Consider the following 24,321-nt stretch of genomic DNA (forward strand, 5'->3'; position numbering starts at 1 on the left):
ATACGGTATCTCTCAGAGCCGACAGAGAACATGCAGACAGATCCACTGGCATATTGGGCACACAAGTCCATTGTCTGGCCACACTTAGCCAAAGTGGCTCAGCGATATCTGTCATGTCCACCAACCAGTGTGCCCAGTGAACGTGTCTTTTCAATAACGGGATATCATGAGCCCTCACCGCTCAAGGCTGGCACCAGAGTTGATGGAAATGCTAGTGTTTTGAAAATAAACCTGCCTTTGCATGGGTTTCCAAATTTTCCCTGTGAATGGCAAGATGAATAAAAGCAATTGAAAGCCTTGCAGCAGCTTAAACTGCCTCCTATGCTCCAGATAATATAAGCACTGCAGTTCATGTACCTGATCTGAAATGCTGTGCCTGTCCGTCCACTGTCCAGGCCATACGTCCCTACAAGGGCCTGACCTCAAACGCTGTGCCTGACTGTCCACTGTCCAGGCCGTATGTCCCTACAACGGCCTGACCTCTAATGCTGTGCCTATCCGTCCACATTTGGAATGTAAGAACATAAAAAGCTGACTTAAGATGTTTGGACCTTGCATATTTCACATGCTCAATATTTTTCATGACCTTGCCAACAGTAATGTTTCAAGTACTATTGAAAACTGGTGGTAGTTGCACTCTAGTTCATCCTCTGTGTTCCCATTGTTTACAGAGGCACTGTGTAAACCACAAAGTCAACATAGGTTGATATTGTAGATTTTGACTTGAGTAGCGGTTGTCTTATTTCTGAGAGCTCTTCATGTTCCTTTGTCATCAGCTGAAGTGCATAAGTACAGTTAATAGCTTCTGGGTATTCAAAAATAATCTCCAGCTCAGTTCTTGCTTCACAAATGGCAGTCTCTATTGCTCTAAAAACATCCTCCGTTGAATTATCTTTCAGAAATGAAAAAGATGCCATTTTCTTCTGCAGTGAACCAATTCAGGAAGAAGTGACAGGTCAAACCACAACATACCTGCACAAAGGAAATCCTCGAATGCTGTGCCTGTCCATCCAGGCCTTATGTCCCTAGGTGGGATTGACTTCTGTCCTTGATTGCTGTGCCTGTTTGTCCAGGCCTTATGTCCATAGGTGGGATTGACCACTGTCCTCGATTCTGTGCCTGTTCATCCAAGCCTTATGTCCATACGTGGGCTTGACCTCTGTCCTTGATTGCTGTGCCTGTCCATACAGACCTTATGTCCCTACGTGGGATTGATTCTGTTGCTGTGCCTGTTCATCCAGGCCTTATGTCCCTAAGTGGGCTTGACCTCTGTCCTCGATTGCTGTGCCTGTTCATCCAGACCTTATGTCCCAAAGTGGGCTTAACCTCTGTCCTCAATTGCTGTGCCTGTTCGTCCAGGCCTTATGTCCATACGTGGGATTGACTCTGTCCTCTATTGCTGTGCCTGTTCGTCCAGGCCTTATGTCCAGTCCTAACAGCTGAACCCTCTTTGCAAAGGGAAACCTCAGTCTCTGGCAATTCAAACTAGTAATCCTTCACAGCATGGATCCTTAAGTAAAACAAACAGTTTTCTTTAGTTTCAGGGCAGAGAAGAGAACTTCCTCTGTCTTGCTTATGAAGTGTTCTTATGTTCTTCTTAAGTCATGATCTGTTTGCAAATGCTTAAATCCTAACAATTTGTACCATTATCCACTCTAGAGGCCAACACATTCTGGGGAGCCCTTTCCCGCTCAAAGGAAAGGGAACTCTCCCCGGTGTTGCAGCCTATCTCTTAGTACCTGTTGACCCATGTTGATCCGCTGTTCACAGTGAGGCCTCCTCCACGTCACCACGCTTTGAAGGCTCGTGCTCCACTCTAGGGGCCAACCCATTCTGCTGAGCCCTTTCCCACTCAAAGGAAAGGGAACTCCCCGGTGTAGCAGCCTATCTCTTAGCACCAGTTGACCCATGTTGAACCGCTGTTCACATGGTACCCTGCTCCACATCGCCACGCTTTGAAGGCTCGTGCTCCACTCTAGGGGCCAACCCATTCCGGGGAGCCCTTTCCCGCTCAAAGGAAAGGGAACTCTCCCCAGTGTAGCAGCCTATCTCTTAGCACCGGTTGACCCATGTTGAACCGCTGTTCACATGGCACCCTGTTCCATGTCGCCACGCTTTGAAGGCTTGTGCTCCACTCTAGGGGCCAACCCATTCCAAGGCAGCCCTTTCCTGCCAAAGGAAAGGGAACTCTCCCTGGGTGTAGCCTATCCAGCCTGTATCTATCTACCCTCTGACCCATGTTGAACCACTGTTTACATGGAAACCTCCTCTGCCTCGGCCTTGAAAATTCTCGTTTGTATATCTGCTACGTCCACCAGATTTTAAAAGACCAGCGAGAGCTCACTAGATGCCAATGGAAGCACCCCACTCTAGGGGCGAACCCATTCTAGGGAACTCTTTCCTGTTCAAAGGAAAGGGAACTCTCCCCAGGTGTAGCCAGCCTGTATCTACCCTCTGCCACTCTGCCTTGCTGCCATACACCAGATGACTCACTCAACTCCTTGTGGTGTTCTTGCCACTATCATTGTTCCTCTTTGTGTTGGTGCTAGTCTTTCTGCTTGCTATGTTTCCCCTTGATTGTGCTGTAGGATGTTGATACCACTTGTCTTGCCGCTTTGTCTGTCATGCTGCCTTCGGGTTCATGCATCTGTTATAGGTGCTCTCTTTTGAAGCTGTGGTGTGTTTTTGACACTCTCGCTGCTGCTTTGCACCTCTATTAAAGCACTATTGCCACTCCTGGTACCCCTTTGCCCCTTTAAAGTACCTTAGGCTATTCATGCCACTTTGGTGCCACTTTGCCACTGTCTAAGTACCTTGGAGCTCTTTTGTTGTTCTGATGATTGCTCCCCAGAGGTTTCATCAAAATTGATAAGAAAACCCCAATTCTGCAGCCAAAAATAGGCTGCAAATACATCTCCCATTGACTTTAATGGGAACCAGAAAATGAATGCACTTATCAATGTATCGGGGGTGCCATTGAACGAATGCAGCAAATTTGCCCGCCGACGAATACGAATACCAAATCGGATGAATCCGTACCCTCTGCACATCTCTACTGGATTCATTTACGGAAGCCCTCTTCCAAGGCTTCGGCAACCCTGATCATATGCAATTAGCAGAAAATTGAATTTTGGGACTGTGTCAAGGCCACTGTACCATAACTGAGTATGCTATGGAATTCAATTGTATTTATTTTATTTCCAGCTTTTTATATATCATTCACCTTGTACAGGACTGACCAGAATGGTGTATAACAAAATCTACAAATACAATGATACATAAAAATTAACCCAATAAATAAACAGGCAATAATAAAAACCATAAAATATCCTAAACTGTTAGAGAAGCAGTAGGTAAAAAGCCCTGATACCCTCATATTCTATGTCAACAATTCAAACTGGGAAATAACCATGTTTTCACTTTCATGCTTTATAAGCAGACAATTTCAGCTGACTGGGCCAGTGGGACTTGATGTAAACGTATCCTTGGAACAGGCCCAGGAATGGTTAAAAGTGATTGTATATTGGTTGGAGATCAACAATCTCATTTTAAAAGGGGGCAAAACAGAATGGGTTTATATCCCCGAAAAAGAGGTTACATTTTCACCTTTGTCTCTTAGGATTAAAGATGTTTCTATTGATCATGTGCAGAAAGCTAGCAACTTGGAAGTTATTTTTGATGAAGGGGTTTGTTTTGATCCCCATAGTTCTCAATTGGTTAAACAAGTCTTTTTTTAAACTGCACCAGCTTTGCAGAGTGAAAATGTTTGAGTCAGGGAGTATTTCGAATGATGGTTCAGGCTTTAGTGTCCCCTGTGTTTGATTTCTATAATGGTGTGTTGGTAGGCCTTCCTAAGAAAAGTTTGTTTCAGTTACAGGTTATGGAGAATATGGTGGCCAGGTAAATTTTTTCATATCCAAGACGAGTGAGTGCAAGACTTCTTTTAGTACAATTACATTGCTTACCTATTAAGGAGCAAATATTGTTTAAAATCATTGTTCTAATATTTAAAATTAACCAGGGCCACTGGGGCTGAGCTGGTGTCTTCACTCAGGTCAGTTTGTTTTGTTTCCAGAAAATACGCTCAGCAGTCTATAAGAAGAAAATATTTTCGATGATTGGACCCAAATTGTGGAATTCAGCACTATTAATTATTAGGTCTGAAGGCACTATTTGACATTCAGAAAGAAAGTGAATTAAACTTGCAAACAATTTAGATTGGAACGAACCAGCCCTGCATGCTCATTTTCAGTGGGAACCAGCTCCCCACATTAAAGGTGATCTGGCTCTTCTAGATCCTCCAGGTAGTCTAGAGGCTTTGCTTACTCTCTGTTTAAGAAATGAGAGACGCCTGGGATAGCAGGCCTACGAGAAAGAAAGCACAATACAAACTTTCAAAAGACAAGTCGCTCCCACAAGCAGACAATCTACCCTCCAAAAACCCATGTGGGTTGACCTCACCAAACGCCGCTTCTCTAAGGAAGAAAAGGGACGGAGTCGCCAAGAGGGTCTGTGTCTCTACTGTGGTCTTCCAGGGTATTTTCAAGATTCTTGCCACAGGGAGTCTCAAAGCCCAGGTCACCCCCAGCTGGGAAACACCATCTCTCAGCCCCAGGAGAGGGGACAACCCTCTGAGTGTTGGCCCTGGGGTCAGCTCTCTCTCACTAGTGCAACTGTCCTGGGAAAATAATTAAATTCCGGCATTAGCATATCTGTTTTCTGAATCTGATGTTCTCACAGCAACATCAAGTCCCCATATGATTAAAATGGTTAAGTATCTTAGTAGAAACCATTGCTGGATCACCCCTTGCATCAGGACCTACAACTACTGAGACCTAACCCTTGGTAGTGACAACTATGCATAACCATCAGGAGACCCTCATGTTTGACCTCATTAAGGCACCACATTTTCCACTCATTTTTGGTCTTCCATGGCTGGAAAAACATGAGCCACATATTAAATGGAAGATTCGGCAGATAATGTTCCCCTCCACATACCACCAACAAAACTATATGCCATACAAAGAAGCCCAGGAAGGAGGCCCGCAGAATAGAAGCTGGGCCATCTGGGTTGTTTGGCCCAGGAGGATGGGGATGAACAATTCTAGGAGAAATATGCAGCTAATCGCAACATCTTTGATAAGAAAGAAGTAGACACGCTTCCCCCACATAGAATGTCCCATAGACCTAATATCAGGGGCAGAACCTACTTTTGGATGAATATTTTCGCTATCCTAACAAGAATTGAAGGCACTTTGAGACTATCTCAAGGAGGCAGTGCAAATCTATCTCATGCATATTCCTTGTGAATATCCTGCTTGAGGCTCTTAAAGATCAGAGTTGGACCCATCAACCTACTGCAGTAACACAGGCCCCTGTGCTGTGTATCTAGAACTGCAGTAGAAATGATGAACAGCAGTAGTACATGATCTCCAGTTTCACCTTCCCTTTATCATCATTATTGATCTTCTATGCTTGATCCATGCTTTCTTGAATTCCAATATGTTTTTGTTTTCACTGCAAGGCTTCCATTCACTCACCAGCCTTTTCACAAAGCAATGCTTCCTTAGTCTATTTCCCTCCAGCAGTCTGGAATTTTTTGCCAGTTTCTGCCAGGTCATCGATCGGAAACTTTTCGGAATTGCAGCATAAATGACAGGAGTCTTTTGTTGAAGGAGGCTAGCACAAACACTAGATGGCACTATTGTACAGTGCCATTGCTGCCTGTTTTATTGCCCCATCTCATTTTGTACAACTGGCCTTGTTTCTCCTTCTGCACTCTGTTTCTGGCTTCCTGAAAGTGCTGGTTTCTATGTTGTCAGCCATACATGCACTGCTTACAGCTCCCAGCCTCCTGCAGTCTATCCTGCTGCTCAGTGATTATCACAAATGGGATGCAGACGGAGCAGGGTACATTGTGCCTGTATCCTCCAGGGCACAGAGAATAGCTTCAGCTCCTTGCCGCAGTCTCCCTTACATGGTTACAGTAATTGGCTGAGAACTAAGGATACCAAGGTTCAAATCCCACATCCCCACTGACACACTCTGTGACCTTGGGCATAATCACTTTATCTCGCATTGCCTCGAGTATTGATTTAGAGTGTTAAGCTGTTTAGGGAAGGGACTTATTGTACCTGAATTAATAATAATACTGTAAATTACCCTGAGCATTATTTGGAAAGGCTGGCTAAAAATGCAAATTATTTTATAAAAAAATCCAAATTACAAGTTAAAGCTTCTTATTCTGAGGCAATGCACTATCTTGTCTGCAGTGTCTCTCAGCTGGGTGATAAGCTCCCTGCCCCGGCAGTGGCTGCTGCTTCCGGATGTATGCAGTAACCCTCCCTGCTACCTTATGGCTGACTGTGGCTTGCTTGAACTTAAACTGAAGATAGGCCAGGGACGGATTTAAGATTTTGCCACCTATAGACAGGATCGGAAAGCAGGGTAGGAGGAATTCCTTGGAGAGTAGGGGATAGGCAGAATGCCATAATAGTGCCCTTTTGAAGAGTCACTGGCACACGACCTAAAGCAAGTGGGAGCAGGTTTCTCTTCAGCCCAGGTATTTGGCGTTTTCAAAATTTGGCACCTTATGCCAGTGTTTCCCAACCTTTTCAAGCTCAAGGCACACCTCTATTAACAAAGATAGTGTGTGTCTTACCGTTCCAAATATAAAATAGAGAGGGGGGGGGGGGGGGGAGAGGAGCAGAGACACACATGAACCCATCACAGTGGACCAATTCCCTCTATTAAAGTGTAGGAGGAAGCAGAAGTTGGTAGTGCGCGGAATATGCCTGCCAGAGCTCTTCCACTGCTGCTGCTTTCAGCACTCATACAAGCCGATACAGTACCGTTTAGCACGCGATTGGCCGTGCGTTTTCGGCGCGCGTCTATTACCCCTGTAAGGGATTTAGCGTCAATCGTGATGAGCGCTATTAGTAAGTCGCCCGGGATACTGAAAGTAAAATGTGTGGCCAAGGGCGGGTGTTAATTTCTGAGCAACCCAGAAAAGTGAAAAGCAGAAAATACTGCCTTTCTGCACACCCTCCGACTTAATATCCTAGCGATATTAAGTCAGAAGAACCAAAAATTTTTAAAAATTTTTAAAAATCTGCCCGCCAGTCAGCAGATTAGAAAAATGGAAGCTCAGTTTTACCAGCGTCCGTTTTACCAAGGGTCCATCAAGCCCAGCATCCTGTTTCCAACAGAGGCCAAAACCAGGCCACAAGAACCTGGCAATTACCCAAACACTAAGAAGATCCTATGCTACTGATGCAATTAATAGCAGTGGCTATTCCCTAAGTAAAATTGATTAATAGCCATTAATGGACTTCTCCTCCAAGAACTTATCCAAACCTTTTTTGAACCCATCTACACTAACTGCACTAACCACATCCTCTGGCAACAAATTCCAGACCTTTATTGTACGTTGAGTGAAAAAGAATTTTCTCCGATTAGTCTTAAATGTGCTACTTGCTAACTTCATTGAATGCCCCCTAGTCCTTCTATTATTCGAAAGTGAAAATAACCGAGTCACATCTACTCATTCAAGACCTCTCATAATCTTAAAGACCTCTATCATATCCCCCCTCAGCCGTCTCTTCTCCAAGCTGAACAGCCCTAACCTCTTCAGCCTTTCCTCATAGGGAAGCTGTTCCATCCCCTTTATCATTTTGGTTGCCCTTCTCTGTACCTTCTCCATCACAACTATATCTTTTTTGAGATGCGGCGACCAGAATTGTACACAGTATTCAAGGTGTGGTCTCACCATGGAGCGATCAGTGTTAGCTGATGCTTATTAAACCATGTCTTTCTATATATTGGGTGATTTTGTTCTTTAGAATAGTTTCTTTGATATTTCCTAGCACTGAAGTCAGGCTCACCAGTCTATAGTTTCCCACATCACCACTGGAGCCCTTTTTAAAGATCAGCATCACATTGGCCACCTTCCAATCTTCAGGTACAATAGACAATTTTAGTGACAGATTATAAATTACTAGTAATAGATGAGCAGTTTCATTTTTGATTTCTTTCAGAATTCTGGGATATAAACCAGCTGCTCAAGTTTTTCAGTTTGCCCTATTACATCTTCCAGGTTCACCTTTATTTGCTTCAGTTCTTCCAAATAATCATCATTAAATACCATTTCTGGCACAGGTATCTTTCCTTAACATCCTTTTCAGTAAACAGCGAAGCAAAGGATTCATTTAGCCTTTCTGCTATGGCCTTGTCTTCCCTAAGTACCCCTTTAACCCCCTTGAGCATCTAACGGTCCAACTCCCTCACAGGCTTCCTGCTTCAGATATATTTAAAAAAGGTTTTATTATGAGTTTTGCCTTCTCTTTTAAAATTCTGTTTTTGCCTGCCATATCAATGTTTTACATCTAACTTGCTAATGGTTATGCTTTTTCTATTTTTTCCAGTTGGATCTACTGTGAAAAGTCTCCAGATTGGGTAAAAGGTAGCTAAAACCATGTTGTTGCACAGTGGTGTTGGTATAGCTGGTCATCCTAAGATTAGTGCAGAATGGAAGGGTGGGAAAAGAGGCATGGCTCACACTCACACACACTCTCTTGCTCCCTCAGGTACAAACTTAGCCCTGGATTCTCTAATACCGCCGGGCTCTTTGAATCGCGCGGGACAGGGGGTGGGGGGGGCGGGCCTGCGAAAGCCGGCAGCGATTGCAACTCTGCGGTGCGATCGCTGCCAGCTTTCGCACCCAATAGCGCCATCATAAAAGGTGGTGCTATTGGGCGCGAAATTGGCAGCGAAAAGGGTTCTTACCTTTTCGCTGTCCGCGATGTCTTCGGGGCATCCGCCCTGGTGCCGCCCCGACTCCTCCTGTTCCGGTCTTGACGCCGCCCCGACTCCGCCCCATTTAGTGATCGCACACGAAAAGAGACTTTTCATGTGCGATCTCTTTGGAAAATGACTCCCTTAGGCCTGATGCCGCCCTGACTCCGCCCTTATCTAGCTATCGCACGCATCAGGCGGCATCGGGACCGAAAGAGGAAGAGTCGGGACGGCGTCGGGCGGATGCGGTGGTAGCTTTGCTGGCGGCGATAAAGTAAGACCCGTTATCGCTGCCAGTAGCGCACCCCATAGCACCACCTTTCACAGTGGTGCTATTGGATGCAAAAGCCGGAAGCGATAACACCGTGGTGGTACAATCACTGCCGACTTTCGCAGGCCCGCCACCATCACTGCGGGATTCACAAACCACTGCGATATTAGAAATCCAGGCCTTAGATTGTAAGCCCTCTGGGGATAGGGAAATACCTTCAGTACCTGAATGTAATCCACTTTGAAGCACTGAAAAAGTGCGAAAAGCAGAATCTAAATCTAAATAAATAAAATAAATACATAAATAAATACACACTGTGGGGCGGATTTTAAAACGAGCGCGAATAGCCTACTTTTGTTTGCGCTCCAGGTGCAAACAAAAGTACGCTGGATTTTAGTAGATACGCGCGGAGCCGCGCGTATCCGCTAAAATCCTGGATCGGCACGCGCAAGGCTATCGATTTCGTATAGCTGGCGCGCGCCGAGCCGCGCAGCCTACCCCCGTTCCCTCCAAGGCCGCTCCGAAATCGGAGCGGCCTCGGAGGGAACTTTCCTTTGCCCTCCCCTCACCTTCCCCTCCCTTCCCCTACCTAACCCACCCGCCCGGCCCTGTCTAAACCCCCCCCCTTACCTTTGTCGGGGGATTTACGCCTCCCGGAGGAAGGCGTAAATCCCCGCGCGTCAGCGGGCCTCCTGCGCGGCGGGACGCGACCTGGGGGCGGGTCCGGAGGGCGCGGCCACGCCCCCGGGCTGCCCCGGGCCGTAGCCACGCCCCCGGAACGCTCCCGACACGCCCCGAAAACGCCGCGCGGTTCGGGCCCGCCCCCCGACACGCCCCCTCCGAAAACCCTGGGACTTACGCGAGTCCCGGGGCTCTGCGCGCGCCGGTAGGCCTATGTAAAATAGGCTTCCCGGCGCGCAGGGCCCTGCTCACGTAAATCCGCCCGGTTTTGGGCGGATTTACGCGAGCAGGGCTCTGAAAATCCGCCCCTCTCTCTTTGTCTCAATCATATACACTTTCTCAGACACTCAGACACTGACACATTATTGCTTACAAAGACACTCTCAAACATTGGGGTAGATTTAACAAATTTGCGCACATGTGTACTTTTGTTCGCGCACCAGGCACAAACAAGAGTACGAGGGATTTTAATAGATACACGCTTAGCCGCACGTATCTGTTAAAATCCGGGATCAGCGAGCTCAAGGCTGTGCAAAATCAGCAGCCTGCGCGCGCCGAGCAGCGCAGCCTGCTTCTGTTCCCTCCGAGGCCGCTCCGAAATCGGAGCGGACTCAGAGGGAACTTTCCTTCCACCCCCTGCACCTTCCCCTCCCTAACTCCCCCCAGCCCTACCTAAACCCCCCCTACCTTTGTTGCACAAGTTACGCCTGCCCGAGGCAGGCGTAACTTGAGCGCGCCGGGCCGGCCGCCAGTGCACGATTCCCAGGCCCGGGAGTCGTTTTGGAGGCCTCAGCCATGCCCCCAAAATGCCCCCGGGCCAGAACCACACCCGCAGCCCCGCCCTCAAATGACGCATCACCACGACACGCCCCCGACAACCCCCCCCAGGAAAGCCCCGGGACTTTCGTGCGTTCCGGGGTTCAGCGCTTGCAGGGGGTCTTCGGGCAGGTTTTTGGGGGTACGAGTGTGTCTTATGCGCGCACCCCTTTGAAATTCTGGCCCATTGTGTGTGGACCCTTGCTTCTCAAGTCCTTTAATTCATTGAGTGAAGTTCAATTTAATGGTGGTTAAAGAGGATTGGTAAGTATAGCTTTGGAAAATCTTTGAACTTAAAACGTTTGGAGAAAGATGAAATAGTGGGATATATTCTTTAGTTTGTGTGTGTCTGAGATAATAAGCTAACCAGAGATAGTTAATTCTAGTGTCTGTGTTTCCCACCCAATCAACCCTTGATTTTTAGGCAGGAGACACTTTCTCATTAAAAATCAATCATGTCCTTAACTAAATCATACTATTGCACCAGCCCTTATTAAAAGCTTAATTAATTAATTAGCTGATTAATTAGTAAATTCACCTGTAAATTTAAGCTATTCTAATTCCAACTCCCTTAGTATCCTAAACTTAACTAGGAACTCAACAAAATTAAGATGAAGGCAGCAGTCTAGCAGCAAGAGGGGAGCTTCCCAGTCTTTTGCATTGAGTGTCACATGTATGATTTTTTACCTGCTGGTGAGAGATTGTATGTGTGCACTTGGTGCAAAGAGCTACTGGCTCTCAGGGAACAAGTCTGAGACCGATCTCTGGAGGCTAGGGTGGCAGACTTGGAGGAGCTGAGGCAAACAGAGAGGTACATTGATGAGACCTTCATGGATATAGTAGCCAAGACCCAAATCCAGTCTGGAAGCCCAAGTGCTGCCTTGGATTAGAAAGGTCTCCCAGTTGGAGAACATCACCCTTGTGTAGCAGGAAGTGACCCTGTAGCAAGTGACCCTGTAGCTCTCCAGGCGATGTATTGTCCTCTCGCACTGAGAACAAGTCTCCCAGGGCTCCTGCCCAGGAGTGAAGGGTTAGGCTGGCCATCATAGTTGGTGATTCAATTATTAGAAATGTAGATAGCAGGGTGGCTGGTTGATGTGAGGATCACCTGGTAACTTGCCTGCCTGGTGCGAAGGGGCAGAGCTCACATGTCGCCTAGATAGGATTATAGACAGTGCAAAGGAGGAGCCGACTGTCGTGGTACATGTGGGCACCAACGGCATAGGAAAATGTGAGAGAGAGGTTCTGGAAGCCAAATTTAAGATTTTAGGTAGAAAGCTGAAATCCAGAACCTCCAGGGTGGCATTCTCTGAAATGTTTCCTGTTCCACACGCAGGTCCCCAGAGGCAGGCAGAGCTCCAGAGTTTCAATGCGTGGATGAGATGATGGTGTAGGGAAGAGGGATTCAGTTTTGTGAGGAACTGGGGAAACTTTTGGGGAAAGGGGAGACTTTTCCAAAAGGATGGGCTCCACCTTAACCAGAGTGGAACCAAGCTGCTGGCACTAACTTTTAAAAAGAAGATAGAGCAGCTTTTAAACTAGAACAAGGGGGAAAGCCGACAGTCACTCAGCAGTGCCTGGTTTGGAGGAATGTATCCTTGAAGGATACTAATGAAACAAAAGAGTTAGGGCATCCCAATGGAGATGTTCCAGTAAGAGAAAATGCAGCCCATGTGCCTATATATAAAAAAAATCACCTGAGCTAAAGATTTCCAAATTATCCCTAACAACTGAAAAGCAAGTTGTTAAAACAAACAAAAACACACTTTGAAATGTCTGTATGCCAATGCCAGAAGTCTAAGAGGTAAGATGGGAGAGTTAGAGTGTATAGCAGCAAATGATGAGATTGACATAATTGGCATTACAGAGACATGGTGGAAGGAAGATAACCAATGGGATGCAGCTATATCAGGGTATAAATTATATCGCAATGATAGGGAGAATCAACTTGGTGGGGCTTTGGCACTTTATGGCCTGGAGGGTATAGAGTCCAACAGGATAAAGGTCATACAAGAGACTAAATGTTCAGTAGAATCTATATGGGTAGAAATCCCATATGTACTGGGTAGGAGTATAGTGATAGGAGTATACTACCATCCACCTGGACAAAATGGTCAGACAGATGATGAAATGCTAAGAGAAATCAGGGAAGCTAACCAATTTGGCAGTGCAGTAATAATGGGAGATTTCAATTACCCCAGTATTGACTGGGTAAATGTAAAATCAGGACAAGCTAGAGACATAAAGTTCCTGGATTTAATAAATGACTGCTTCATGGAGCAATTGCTTCAGAAACCAAAGAGAGAGGGAGCTATTTTAGATTTAATTCTTAGTGAAACACAGGATTTGGTGAGAGAGGTAACGGTGGTGGGGCCACTTGGCAATAGTGATCATAACATAATCATATTTAAACTAATAACTGGAAGGGGGGCAATAAGTAAATCTGCAGCTCTAACACTAAACTTTCAAAAGGGAAACTTTGATAAAATGAGGAAATTGAAAAAAACTGAAAGGTGCAGCTGCATAGGTTAAAAATGTTCAACAGGCATGGACATTGTTTAAAAAACACACTCCTTGACACGCTGTCCAGATGTATTTCATGCATTAAGAAAGGTGGAAGGAAGGCAAAATGATTAAAAGGTGAGGTGAAAGAGGTTATTTTAGCCAAAAAAACTTCCTTCAAAAATTGGAAGAAGGATCCATCTCAAGAAAATAGGAAAAACATAAGCATTGTCAAATTCATTGTAAAACATTGATAAGACAGGCAAAGAGAGAATTTGAAATGAACTTGACCGTAGAGGCAAAAACTGATAATAAAAATGTTTTAAAGTATATCCAAAACAAAAAACCTGTGAGGGTGTCGGTTAGACCGTTAGATGACCGAGGAGTTAAAGGGTCTCTTAGGGAAGATAAGGCCATTGCAGAAAGACTAAATGAATTCTTTGCTTCTGTGTTTACTAATGAGGATGTTGGGGAGATACCAGTTCCGAGATGGTTTTCAAGGGCAATGAGTCAGATGGACTGGCCCAAATCAATGTGAAGCTGGAAGATGTAATAGGCCAGATTGACAAACTAAAGAGTAGAAAATCACCTGGACCAGATGGTATGCATCCTAGGGTTCTGAAAGAACTAAAAAATGAAATTTCAGATCTATTAGTTAAAAGTTTTAACCTATTATTAAAATCATCTATTGTATCTGAAGGCTCGAGGGTGGCCAATGTTACACCAATATTTAAAAAGAGCTCCAGGGGTGATCTGGGAAACTATACACCAGTAAGCCTGATGTCAGTGCCGGGAAAAATAGTGGAAACTATTCTAAAGATCAAAATCACAGAGCATATAGAAAGTCATGGTTTAATGGAACACAGTCAACATCGATTTACCCAAGGGAAGTCTTGCTTCACAAAATCTGTTTTATTTTTTTGAAGGGGTTAATAAACATGTGGATAAAGGTGAACCGGTAGATGTAGTGTAATTTGGATTTTCAGAAGGTGTTTGACAAAGTCCCTCATGAGAGGCTTCTAAGAAGACATCGCCTCCTATCATAGGATAGGAGGCGATGTCCTTTTGTGGATTACGAACTGGTTAAAAGACAGGAAACATAGAGTAGGATTAAATGGTCCATTTTCTCAATGGAAAAGGATAAACAGTGGAGTGCCTCAGGACTCTGTACTTGTACTTTCAATATATTTATAAATGATCTGGAAAGGAATATGACGCGTGAGGTCATCAAATTTGCAGTTGGTACAAAATTATTCAGAGTAGTCAAATCACAAGCGAAATGTGATACATTGCAGGAGGACCTTGCGAGACTGAAAGACTGGGTATCCAAATGGCAGATGAAATTTAATGTGGACAAGTGCAAGGTATTGCATATAGTGAAAAATAAACTTTGCTGTAGTTACATGATGTTAGGTTCCATATTAGGAGCTACCACCCAGGAAAAAGATCTAGGTGTCATAGTGGATAATACTTTGAAATCATTGGCTCAGTGTGCTGCAGCAGTAAAAAAAGTAAAAAATGTTAGGAATTATTAAGAAGGGAATGGTTAACAAAATGGAAAATGTCATAATGCCTCTATATCGCTCCATGGTGAGAACACACCTTGAATACTGTGTACAGTTCTGGTCGCCGCATCTCAAAAAAGATATAGTTGCGATGGAGAAGGTACAGAGAAGGGCAACCAAAATGATTAAGGGGATGGAACAGTTCCCCTATGAGAAAAGGCTGAAGAGGTTAGGGCTTTTCAGCTGGGAGAAGAGACGACTGAGGGGGGATATGATAGAGATGTTTAAAATCATGAGAGGTCTTGAACGAGTAGATGTGAATCAGTTATTTACATTTTTGGATAATAGAAGGACTAGGGGGCATTCCATGAAGTTAGCATGGGGCACATTTAAGACTAATTGAGGAAAATTATTTTTCACTTAATGCACAATTAAGCTCTGGAATTTGTTGCCAGAGGATGTGGTTAGTGCAGTTAGTGTAGCTGGGTTTAAAAAAGGTTTGGATAAGTTCTTGGAGGAGAAGTCTATTAATGGCTATTAATCAATTTTACTTAGGGAATAGCCACTGCTATTAATTGCATCAGTAGCATGGGATCTTCTTAGTGTTTGGGTAATTGCCTGGTTTTGGCCTCTGTTGGAAACAGGATGCTGGGCTTGATGGACCCTTGGTCTGACCCAGCATGGCAATTTCTTATGTTCTTTGGTGAGATTGTCTGGCGGAGCAATGTAGGAGAGAGACTGATTAGGAGCTTCACCTTTACCAACTCCTTTCCCCTTGGGTTCCACAGGCCAGCAGGTCTTAGGTGAGAGACTTTGTGGTAATAAAGTAGGCATTGATCCAGGACTAGGCTAGGGTCAGAGGCGGTGGCAAATGAGAATGGTCAGTGACCACGCAAGGGTCAGAGGCATGCAACAAAGAAGAATTGGAGGTGTTATGCCGGTCAGCCGAGGAGACCGAGGCTGACCGAGCTTACCCCAGCCGTGGTCCGCCGTGCTCCGGATCCCCGAGGCTGGGTTCGTGGGCGCCTCCTCAGTCTCCCGCGACACCGAGAGGCCTACCCCTGCGGCCGGGATGCCGTCGCAGCGGAAACCCCGCCCCCGACGTCCTCTAGATGCGCCCAGCGAAGCTGGTCCTTTTCTTAAAGGGGTCAGTGCGGGAATGCTGCCCAACACCCGAGAGGTCTCCGCCCTCTTCCTGGAGGTATTTAAACACTCAGCTCACTCTTTCAGGTGAGTTAGCAAGGATTGGTTTCGCCTCCGGTCTAAGCTATTCTGCCGCTTCCTTGCTGCCGCTGGAAGTTCTCACTGCCCTCCAGGGCCATTCACCTCTAACCTGGATACCTGCTCCTCCGAGGCCCTATGCTTTCTTTCAGGTGCCTATCTGGGATACCGGGTACTCGCTCCTCCAGGGCCTGCTCTCCCTGCCTTGGTGCCTGAAAACCAACTACTTCTGCTTGCCAGGATCTTCAACAAATATAGCTATCTATTCAGTGAGTAAATTAACCTTTGTCAACTTGTACCACCTCCAGCTTCAGTGCTGCGAGTCTACATCCGGGACTCTCTCTTCTACCCAGCGTAGCCTACCATCACTGGAGTTTGGGACGGGTCTCCTCTGCTGAGGACCCCTGGACTAACTCTACTGGGTTACCTGACTGCTGCCACCCCTGGGCAGTACCACCAAGCTGTATAATAAACACGAATTCTCTGTGTCTGCGTGTCTAGCTTAGTACTGCGGTTCCTCACGGGGCTCCTCCCCGTGGGAGTGGCCAAATCCGCAGTACCCCAAGAATCCACTCAAACACCTTGAAACCATAACAGAGGAAGTGTGGCATGGTGGCATTGAAGGCCTGGTTCAGCAGCAGTCAGCATCCAGGCCATGAAGAGGTGCTGGGGTGAGTGCGGAGGCTTGCAGGACCGTACTGATTATTATTTAACTTCTGATACAGTAAGTTAATGCTATGCTAATGCATCAGGACTTTAAAAACTCGCTAAAATTTTAAAATGTGCGAACTTCAGCACTTTAGGTGGCTAAATAGCAGTGACTCACACCAGATAGCTGGATAAGGACTGATTTAACCAGCTAACTGGCAGCTGCTTCCTGCTGCAAGATAGACAGGTAAGTCAGTAGCTATCTAGCTAAGTGGTGGCGGAAGCTGCCTCCACTTATTCGTATAATCTGTACTTATGTGGGCAGATTAAGGACCATTAAGGACATCATTATTGCTGGGTCATTAGCCAAGAGGAATGTGCTTATTGTCAATGTATATGCTCCCAATGTCTATAATCATAAGTTCTTTGCTGCTTTGGTGACTGTGATATTGTCTTTTCCATCTTATGTAGTTCTTATGGGAGGGGACTTCAATGCGGTTAGCAATCCAGAAACTGACTGCCAGCCAAAGAAACCCCCGCAAAAAAATCAAGCTGCTATTGGTATTGGCTTTCTGTGTCAGGAATTGCATCTTGATACAGGGCGCATGTTGCATTTGGAGGAAATGGGATTTTCATTCTACTCTAACCTGCATAATGTTTACTCTCATCTCGATCATATATTGTGCTCTGAAGAGATGTATGATAAACGTTTTTTGGACCTTATGTGGGTGCCGGCAGCCACCCAGATAAGTCAATAATTGTCCAGGTAAAGTGGCGGCAGCTGCTGACGTTTACCCAAATAGTTACAGCCTTTTTAAAGTTTTGAGTGATTTTTACTGTTTTTTCCTTAGCACTGGAAATTTAATTCCAGCCCTGACCCAGAGTTAAGTTTCCAGTGGTAAAGAAGGTGGGCTGACCTGTTGCAGTCTCTTTGCATCGGAGAATACCGCTTAATGCCCTCATTTGCATGGGATTTCCATGCAAGGGTTCTAAGCAGTACTACTGTTAAGGAACATGCATTTTCTACACACAGAACTCCTTGCTGCATTGGGAATAAGTTTTGTGCCCAGAAAACGTGCAGGCAAAAAGATGTGTTTGACTGAATGCACCTTTCTGCATTGGCTTCTCTGATTGTAAACCTTCTGGGGATAAGAAGGAAATACTTACAGTAACTGAATGTAAGTTGCTTTAAAGTGTTGAAAAGTGGAACATAAACTATATAAATAAATAAGCAAAATTATCCCAAAATAGATAAATTAGTTTCCAGTCCCATTCAAAGTCCTAAAATCTCCATCGGTTTCAAAGTCACCAGATCTAGCAACAAAATTGCTAAATTTGCATAAATAAAAAATTTAAAAAAAAATAAAAAATTGCTAAATTTGCAACACTGCAAGCTCTTTCTCAGCCAGGCGTTTCTGCTTTACGAGAGTGGGTAGGGAAAGTTGTTGTGACATCAGGCACTGTGTCAAGGAAGCCAGCTGGGTCATCTGTTTTGGGTAGTGGCCCCCTTGGCTGACTAGCCCACCCCCATGGCTTCCAAGAGGTTTTCCACCAAACTGCCATAGGCCAGCTGCCAGGCCTGGACATCCCCTACCATTTCATCTTTCTCTCGCAGCTTCCAGGAGATTGTCCGCCATACCACCATAGGCCAGCTAGCATATCTGGACACCCTTTACTACTTCCCCTTTCTCTCCTGCATTGGCAGCCCATAATGGGAGTCTACTTGGCTCCTCATGTGCCTGTAGCAGTGCCATGTGACACGTTCTGCTGCTTCCCAGTAGCACTTACTGCACCATTGGCTCGTCCTGTTCTCTCCCTCTCTTTCACTTGGTCTCTGCTGTACAGTGATCCCTGCCTTCTCTGCTGTGGAGATAGGATTAGCTAAACGTTTGGGGCCAAACTTGGATGGAGAAGGCAAAAGCTGTTAAAAACTTGAAGTATCTCGTTTGCCCTATTTTCCCAGGATGGGAGGGATAAGTTAGGAAGGCAGGATCCCAAACTTTGCACATTTGCTACCAAGCAGAAGTGGCTAAGCATTTCTGTGGAGCTGGGAGCCAACGACCGTTTTCTTTAGCTTTAAGCTGGCATGCGAGTGCCAGCGTGCACAGGGAGAGGACTTTAAAGATTTTTAAACCTGGATTAAATTGGACTGCTTTGGGTTTGCAGAGCAGATGTATAGATTTTTTAAAATCTTTTTTTGTTTGTAAGCAGGGAGCGTGCATTGCAGGAAAAGATATTTCTGTGCGTGAAATCAGATTATATGGCTTGGACATATTTTGTTTTGAGCACTGGCATAGGGTTGAGACTTCACAAAATGAGAGACAAGGGAAGTGCCTCAGGTTGGGGAAAGTAGCATGCTTATCCTGTGTAAACATCCTTACAATCTGTCTTTTTCACTGATATACAGTGGTTTTTCGTTTGTAAAAAAAACAACTTTTAAATAATAAAATGCACTGAAAGAAACAAGCCCCTTGCTTCTTTATTTGTATAGTTCAGGCTACTTATAATATTTTTTTTATAGTGTACCATTCGTATCTCTGCTGCTTAGTCCAGAAGATCGTAGTTTTATATTATTGTGTCTGAAGGATATTTTAACTTGCCAGATGAAGGTATGGGTGGCAAGAAATTTGGTATGGGGCTCCAGCCTTGGATAGAAAAACAATGACATTTTTTATCTTTTGTGGAAGGGTACTATAGCATCATCATGTAAAGTTCTTGGAAGTGCTGCCAGCCCCTACCCATTCTGCAGCCGCCACCTTTATACTGTTTCCTGCGCTTCAGGACTCCCACTGTCACCCTTTGCGCTGGCTACGATCAGTCGGCCCACTGTCTCTCTCTGACTAGTAGGGCTGAGAATTTTTCCTGACTCTCAGCAGCACAGTAAAAAACCAAAAATTACTGATGATAAAACAGAGCTCTTTCCTTGTCTTCTGCTGTCTGTTATAAGGTGATAATAAAGTTGCAGGCTGCAGCTCTTTTTTTTTTTTTTTGCTGGCTGTGATATATTCTTCCAGCAGAGGGCGCTTTGCCGTGACATCATCAGATTCTCTGGTTGGGGGGGGGGGGAAAGAGACTGAACCAGCAGAGGCTGTTCTGAGGAGCGAGAAGGCAGAACCGGCCAGCACGGCTCTCTTCTAGCCAGAGGAGGTCTCGCTCTCTTGCACTTTTCTGATTCCAGCCCCCGGCAGAAATCTTACAGCGCTGAGAAAGTCTCTAGATTCGTTGCAAAATTGTCTCAAAATAGCTAAATGAGTTCTCCGTCCCATTCAGCAGTTCCCCATCGGGTTCAAAAAGTCGCCAGAGACGGCAGCCAACCCGCTAAATCGGCAGCATGACGCTCGCTTTCTCCGCCGAGCGTTTCGGCTCTGCTAGAGGGAGCTGGAGTGGGCGGGGCAGGTTGCTGTGACGTCAGGCGCTGTGCCGGGGAAGTATAGGCTGCGCTATCACGCCAGTGTCAGTCTGATGAAGATTGGCACCCAGGTAAGCTGTCATTCATCGCGCCTGTCAGTGAGGGAGAGAGAGGGAGAGGCAGCCGTTCTCCGGGCTGGCGAGCGCTGCAGCCGCTGGCGCTGCACTGCGCCTCCTCCTTTATTACAGCAGCCGAAGTGTTCTGTGTAGAGAGAGGGCAGTGAGGGAGCGGACGGGCACTGGCACACTCGGCGGCTCCCCCTGCTTTATTTTATTTTTTTTTTGAACGTATACCTTTTTTTTTTTCTTTCTTCCAAGCTTTATAAGGTGATTGTGTTTTCTCGTCCTTCACCGGCGTGTGCGGGAGTGGAGATTTCGTTGGAGTTTGGAGGGGTTATTTTTAAAGGCGTGTGGATGTGTTAGGATCCCTTTTTTTTTGTTAATTAACTTTTTTTTTTTCCCAATATGATTTGTTTGCAGGTTATTCTGAATAAGGGTTTTGTTGTGTGGTACTTTTTTTTTTCTTGGCTATTTTTATACGCTGGTTAGAAGCCGTCTCTTTCTTAGTCCCTGGTATATATATATATATATATATATTTTTTTTTTTTTTTTCTGACTGCTCATATCTAGAGCTTAACGGCGACCACCAAAAAATGCTCCGAGGACGTCGTTTTCTGGAAATAGTGTAGCGAAAAGAGACCGCTGCCTCTTAAAATTCGACGGGCAAAGCCCTTCATTTTGATAAATAGCGTTTTCGGCCGGGCGCAGCGTTGCGATTATTTGCAGATTGTGGCGGCGAGGGCTAGGGTTTGTTGCTGATCTTATTTACTACTTCTGTGTCTGTGGGTGAAACTGATGAGGTCCCGGTGACTGATGGAAGGCGATCCCTGCCTTCCGTGTGTGTGTGGGTTTTTTTTTCTGCTGTGGAGACGGGGTTTAGCTGAAAGTTTGGGGCTGAACCGGGAAGGAGCTCGACGCGTCTCTCGTTTCCCGATGTCTCTCCGGGATGGGAGGGATAAGTTTAGGAAGGCAGGATCCCAAACTTTGCCCGTTTGCTGGGGGGCAACGGCCGTTTTCTTCAGCTTTAAACCGCCAGCATGCGCGGGGAGAGGAGTTTACAAGGTTTTTAAACCTGGGTTAAGTCGGATTGCTATGGGCTTGCAGATTTATCCTTTTTTATTTTGTTTTTGTTTGGAAGGTGCCGTGTATTGCGGGAAAAGAGATTTCTGCGCGTGAAATCAGAGGGGATAGGGCTTGGATATATTTCGCTTTAGGCGTTGGAGTAGGATTAAGAGACCGCAAAATTGAGAAACGGGAGAAGTGGCTCGGCTTGGGGAACGCGGCATGCACATCTTTCTGTGTAAATTTGTCCTTACAGTCTGTGGTTTGTTTGTTTGTTTTTTTTTTTCAGTGATGCACACGGTGGGTTTTTTGCTTTTTTTTTAAATTAAGCCCTAAAATGAACTGAAAGAAGCTAGCTCCTGTCTTCCCGATCACTAGTTGTTTTGTTTTGGGGTGTGTGTTTTGTGTTTTTCGTTTTTGCAATGCACCAGTCGTATCTCCGCTGCTTTCCTAGCTTTATTTTATTGTGTCCTGAAGATATTTTAACTTGGGCGGCAAAACATTTGCTACGAGTCTCCAGACCTTGTTAGAAAAGCAAAGGATTTAAATTTAATTTGCGTTCCTCGGCTTTATAGATTCGTTTAAGGCTGGAAGAGAAGACTTCCTCGAACCCTGTTGATCTGCTTTATATATTCGCCACGGAGTTTGTGGGTTGGTTTTTTTTTTTTTCCCTTTTGATTCCGATTTTTCTTTGGCACGGGGACAAAGGCTGCCTCTCGAGTTGCTTTATTGGGAAACAAAGTTGTTGAGGACGGAGTTGTGTAGCTGGAGCTCCTTCCCGTTACAGATCAGTGCTTGGCACCGACCTGCATCTGTTTTCTACTTCTCGTCCCAGACTTTCCCCCCTCTGTGGAAACGGAATCCGCCAGGACTTTCCCTGAGCTCCTGTTTCCTATCATGGAAGCCCAGACTGCCTCGTCCTCCCAGCTGCAGTCCCTTTCTCGCCCCCCTCACCCCGTGGCTTGCCGGACTAGCAGCGTTGTATCTCTCTCTCTCTCTCTCACGCTGTTGCATTTGCGTTAATTTTGGATGCTCTCCGAGGTTAATTTTTGTGCTGTCAGGTCAATGTGTTTTGTTCTAAATCTAGTTCTGCGAGCAGCTTGTAAACTCGAGTCTCGATTTTCTTGACCTTTGTGTGATTCTGTCCATTCCAGGGTGTGTGTGTGTTTTGTCCTGCCCTGTTATGTTTTGGGATTGGGAGGTGGAGGCACTGCTTGGCAGGTTTCTTTCCTGCTGTAGCTGAGCTTTAAAACATTCTCTGTGAAGCCTTTATTTGTGCTTTCCTTTTACTTCTCCTCCTCCTCCTCCTCCAGATATGAGCCTTCCTTTATAAGGTTTCTCTTTCCCACTTACTTTCTCTGTCAAAGCAGAGATCTGACCTTGGTTTCCTTCAGTGGGTGGATGGGGGAGGGGGGGGGGTAGGGAATTTTGCAAGGAGGAGCTCCTGGAAAGCACATTTCTCCTTTTCCAAAAACAATTTTCATGCCCAGATGTGCATTTTTGCCTCTGCTTCTTATTGAGACAGTGCATTTAATTAGTGAAGTGCCAACAATGAGCTCAGACTTAGACCGGGTGATTTTTCTTTTTAGTGTAGCTTTGAATTTGACTGAAGTTTTCGATTTTCTCCAGTTCTTCTGGGGAAAATATATCTGCTAGCAAAACACTAATGAGAGGAAAGTTTCTAATCTATAAAAATTTAGATTTGGAAAAATCTAAAACAGCTACCCATTTGATGAAATCTGCTGAAACATTTTCTAATCTGTTTTGGATTTTGAAAAAAAATTGCTTAAAGGTTTATTGAACCACTAGGATAAAACTTGAAAGGTTTTTCCAGGGTTTTTGATTAGATCCAACCTATTTTGAAGAGGTTTTCACATCTTTAGTAATTATGTAGCCTCTAGACACAAAACCAGTGACCGGAGTAGTTCTGGATAATGGGAGGAGGAGCAGGAAGACTATTGAGGTTCCACTTGAAAAAATAAAATCCCGCAAGCTGACTTTTAATGTTGAAAACCTTTAAAACAGCACATGAAAGTAATTTTGCTTTAGACTATATATATATATACACACACACACACACACACACAAAATTGGAGTTAATTATTTTGAATCCCAGTTGGATGTCATTTTCAAATAGAAATGCATGAAATATTTTTGGATGAAAGTGTAAATTAATGGAGCCCCAGGATAGTGTGGATTTTTGGATAGCCATTGTGCTGAACAAGGGAGCTAAAGATGCATTTTTACAGGTAACAGTGAAACCTTTGTGTGTGGGAGTCATTTAGGTTTGGGGTTGTTTTTTTTTTTTTTAATATAGAATTCTTGATATCTCAGATTGAAGAGAAATAATTTTAGCTATGCTAGTCCACTTAAATTTGTAGGAATAAAAGGTCAGCAAACCTACAGTTGAGATTTCTGTTGGCCTTATTGGTATCTCTGAAAAATACTGAAATGCAAATTTACTTGGAGTCTCATGTTCTTAAATGTAAATCAGTACATTTTTATGACTCTTGCACAGAACAGTTTTGCGGACTTATAAAAAAAAGAAAAAGAAATACAGATCTTTTTTGTGGTGTGCAGGAGTTTCTCCTTGCATGTATAATTGGAACATGTGGTTGTGTTTCCTTTGTTTTAAATCAGCTGCTCATTTCTCTGGTGCAGGGATGAGGTGCAGGGCACCTTCCTGAAAACCTGCCACAGCTTGTCTGAGATTCCTGTAAGTAGCATTGATTTTAGAAAAATAGTTGAAGGATCTGTCTGTGGTTTTAAGGGACCAGTGGGGGGAAAAAAACACCAGTATATGCATTTTACTTCATTCTGTCATGTAACTTCAAAGTGTGTCAACAATCTTGGTTCTTTAAAATGTTATCTAGTTATAGTTAACTTTATTTCCTAAAAAATAATTCTGTGGCATGGCATAAGACCCGCAGCTAAAGCAAGAGTATCTGCAGTTGATGAGAGGAACATATTTTCTAATGTCAGCTTTGTAACCATAGCCGAATGCAAGTCTGCTTAAGACAAATACAGAGAGTGGTTGAAAATATGATGAAGAAGAGGCTGTAACTTTTGGTTTAGGTATGGAAATGCTTGTGCCAATCTACCTGAAAGGGGGGAGCTGGCAAAGCCAACGTGTAGTGGCAAGGTCGAGCAGTGTGGAGCAGCAATGGGATTTTGTTGTGCGCTCAGATATCTTGTAGGAGATTGGAGGAGGCCTTGGTTACTCTCTGCAGCTAATGAGATAAAACAAACAAAAAATATATATATCTACAGAGCACCTTCTTGTAGGCAAACAAGTTTGTACAACTGACAGCTGGGAGATATCCTTAGCACAGAGGGTGATGTTAAGAACAAGAA

General features: G+C 44.9%; 1 protein-coding gene across 13 annotated transcripts in view; it reads left to right on the plus strand.

The window, feature by feature from the left end:
- The first annotated feature begins 19,523 nt into the window (after positions 1 to 19,523).
- Positions 19,524 to 24,321, plus strand: part of PKNOX2 (PBX/knotted 1 homeobox 2) — a 989,927-nt gene continuing 985,129 nt past the window's right edge. For 10 of the 13 annotated variants that reach the window (XM_029573049.1, XM_029573054.1, XM_029573047.1 and 7 more), the window contains exon 1: positions 19,526 to 19,917. The gene's annotated coding sequence lies outside the window, so the exon portion shown is untranslated. Of the gene's footprint in view, positions 19,918 to 22,399; positions 23,684 to 24,321 lie in introns of those variants that run through there. The other 3 variants (XM_029573058.1, XM_029573057.1, XM_029573046.1) reach the window with 3 other exon arrangements.

The sequence above is a fragment of the Rhinatrema bivittatum genome, chromosome 12, assembly GCF_901001135.1.
Source record: "Rhinatrema bivittatum chromosome 12, aRhiBiv1.1, whole genome shotgun sequence".
NCBI classification, from domain to species: domain Eukaryota; kingdom Metazoa; phylum Chordata; class Amphibia; order Gymnophiona; family Rhinatrematidae; genus Rhinatrema; species Rhinatrema bivittatum.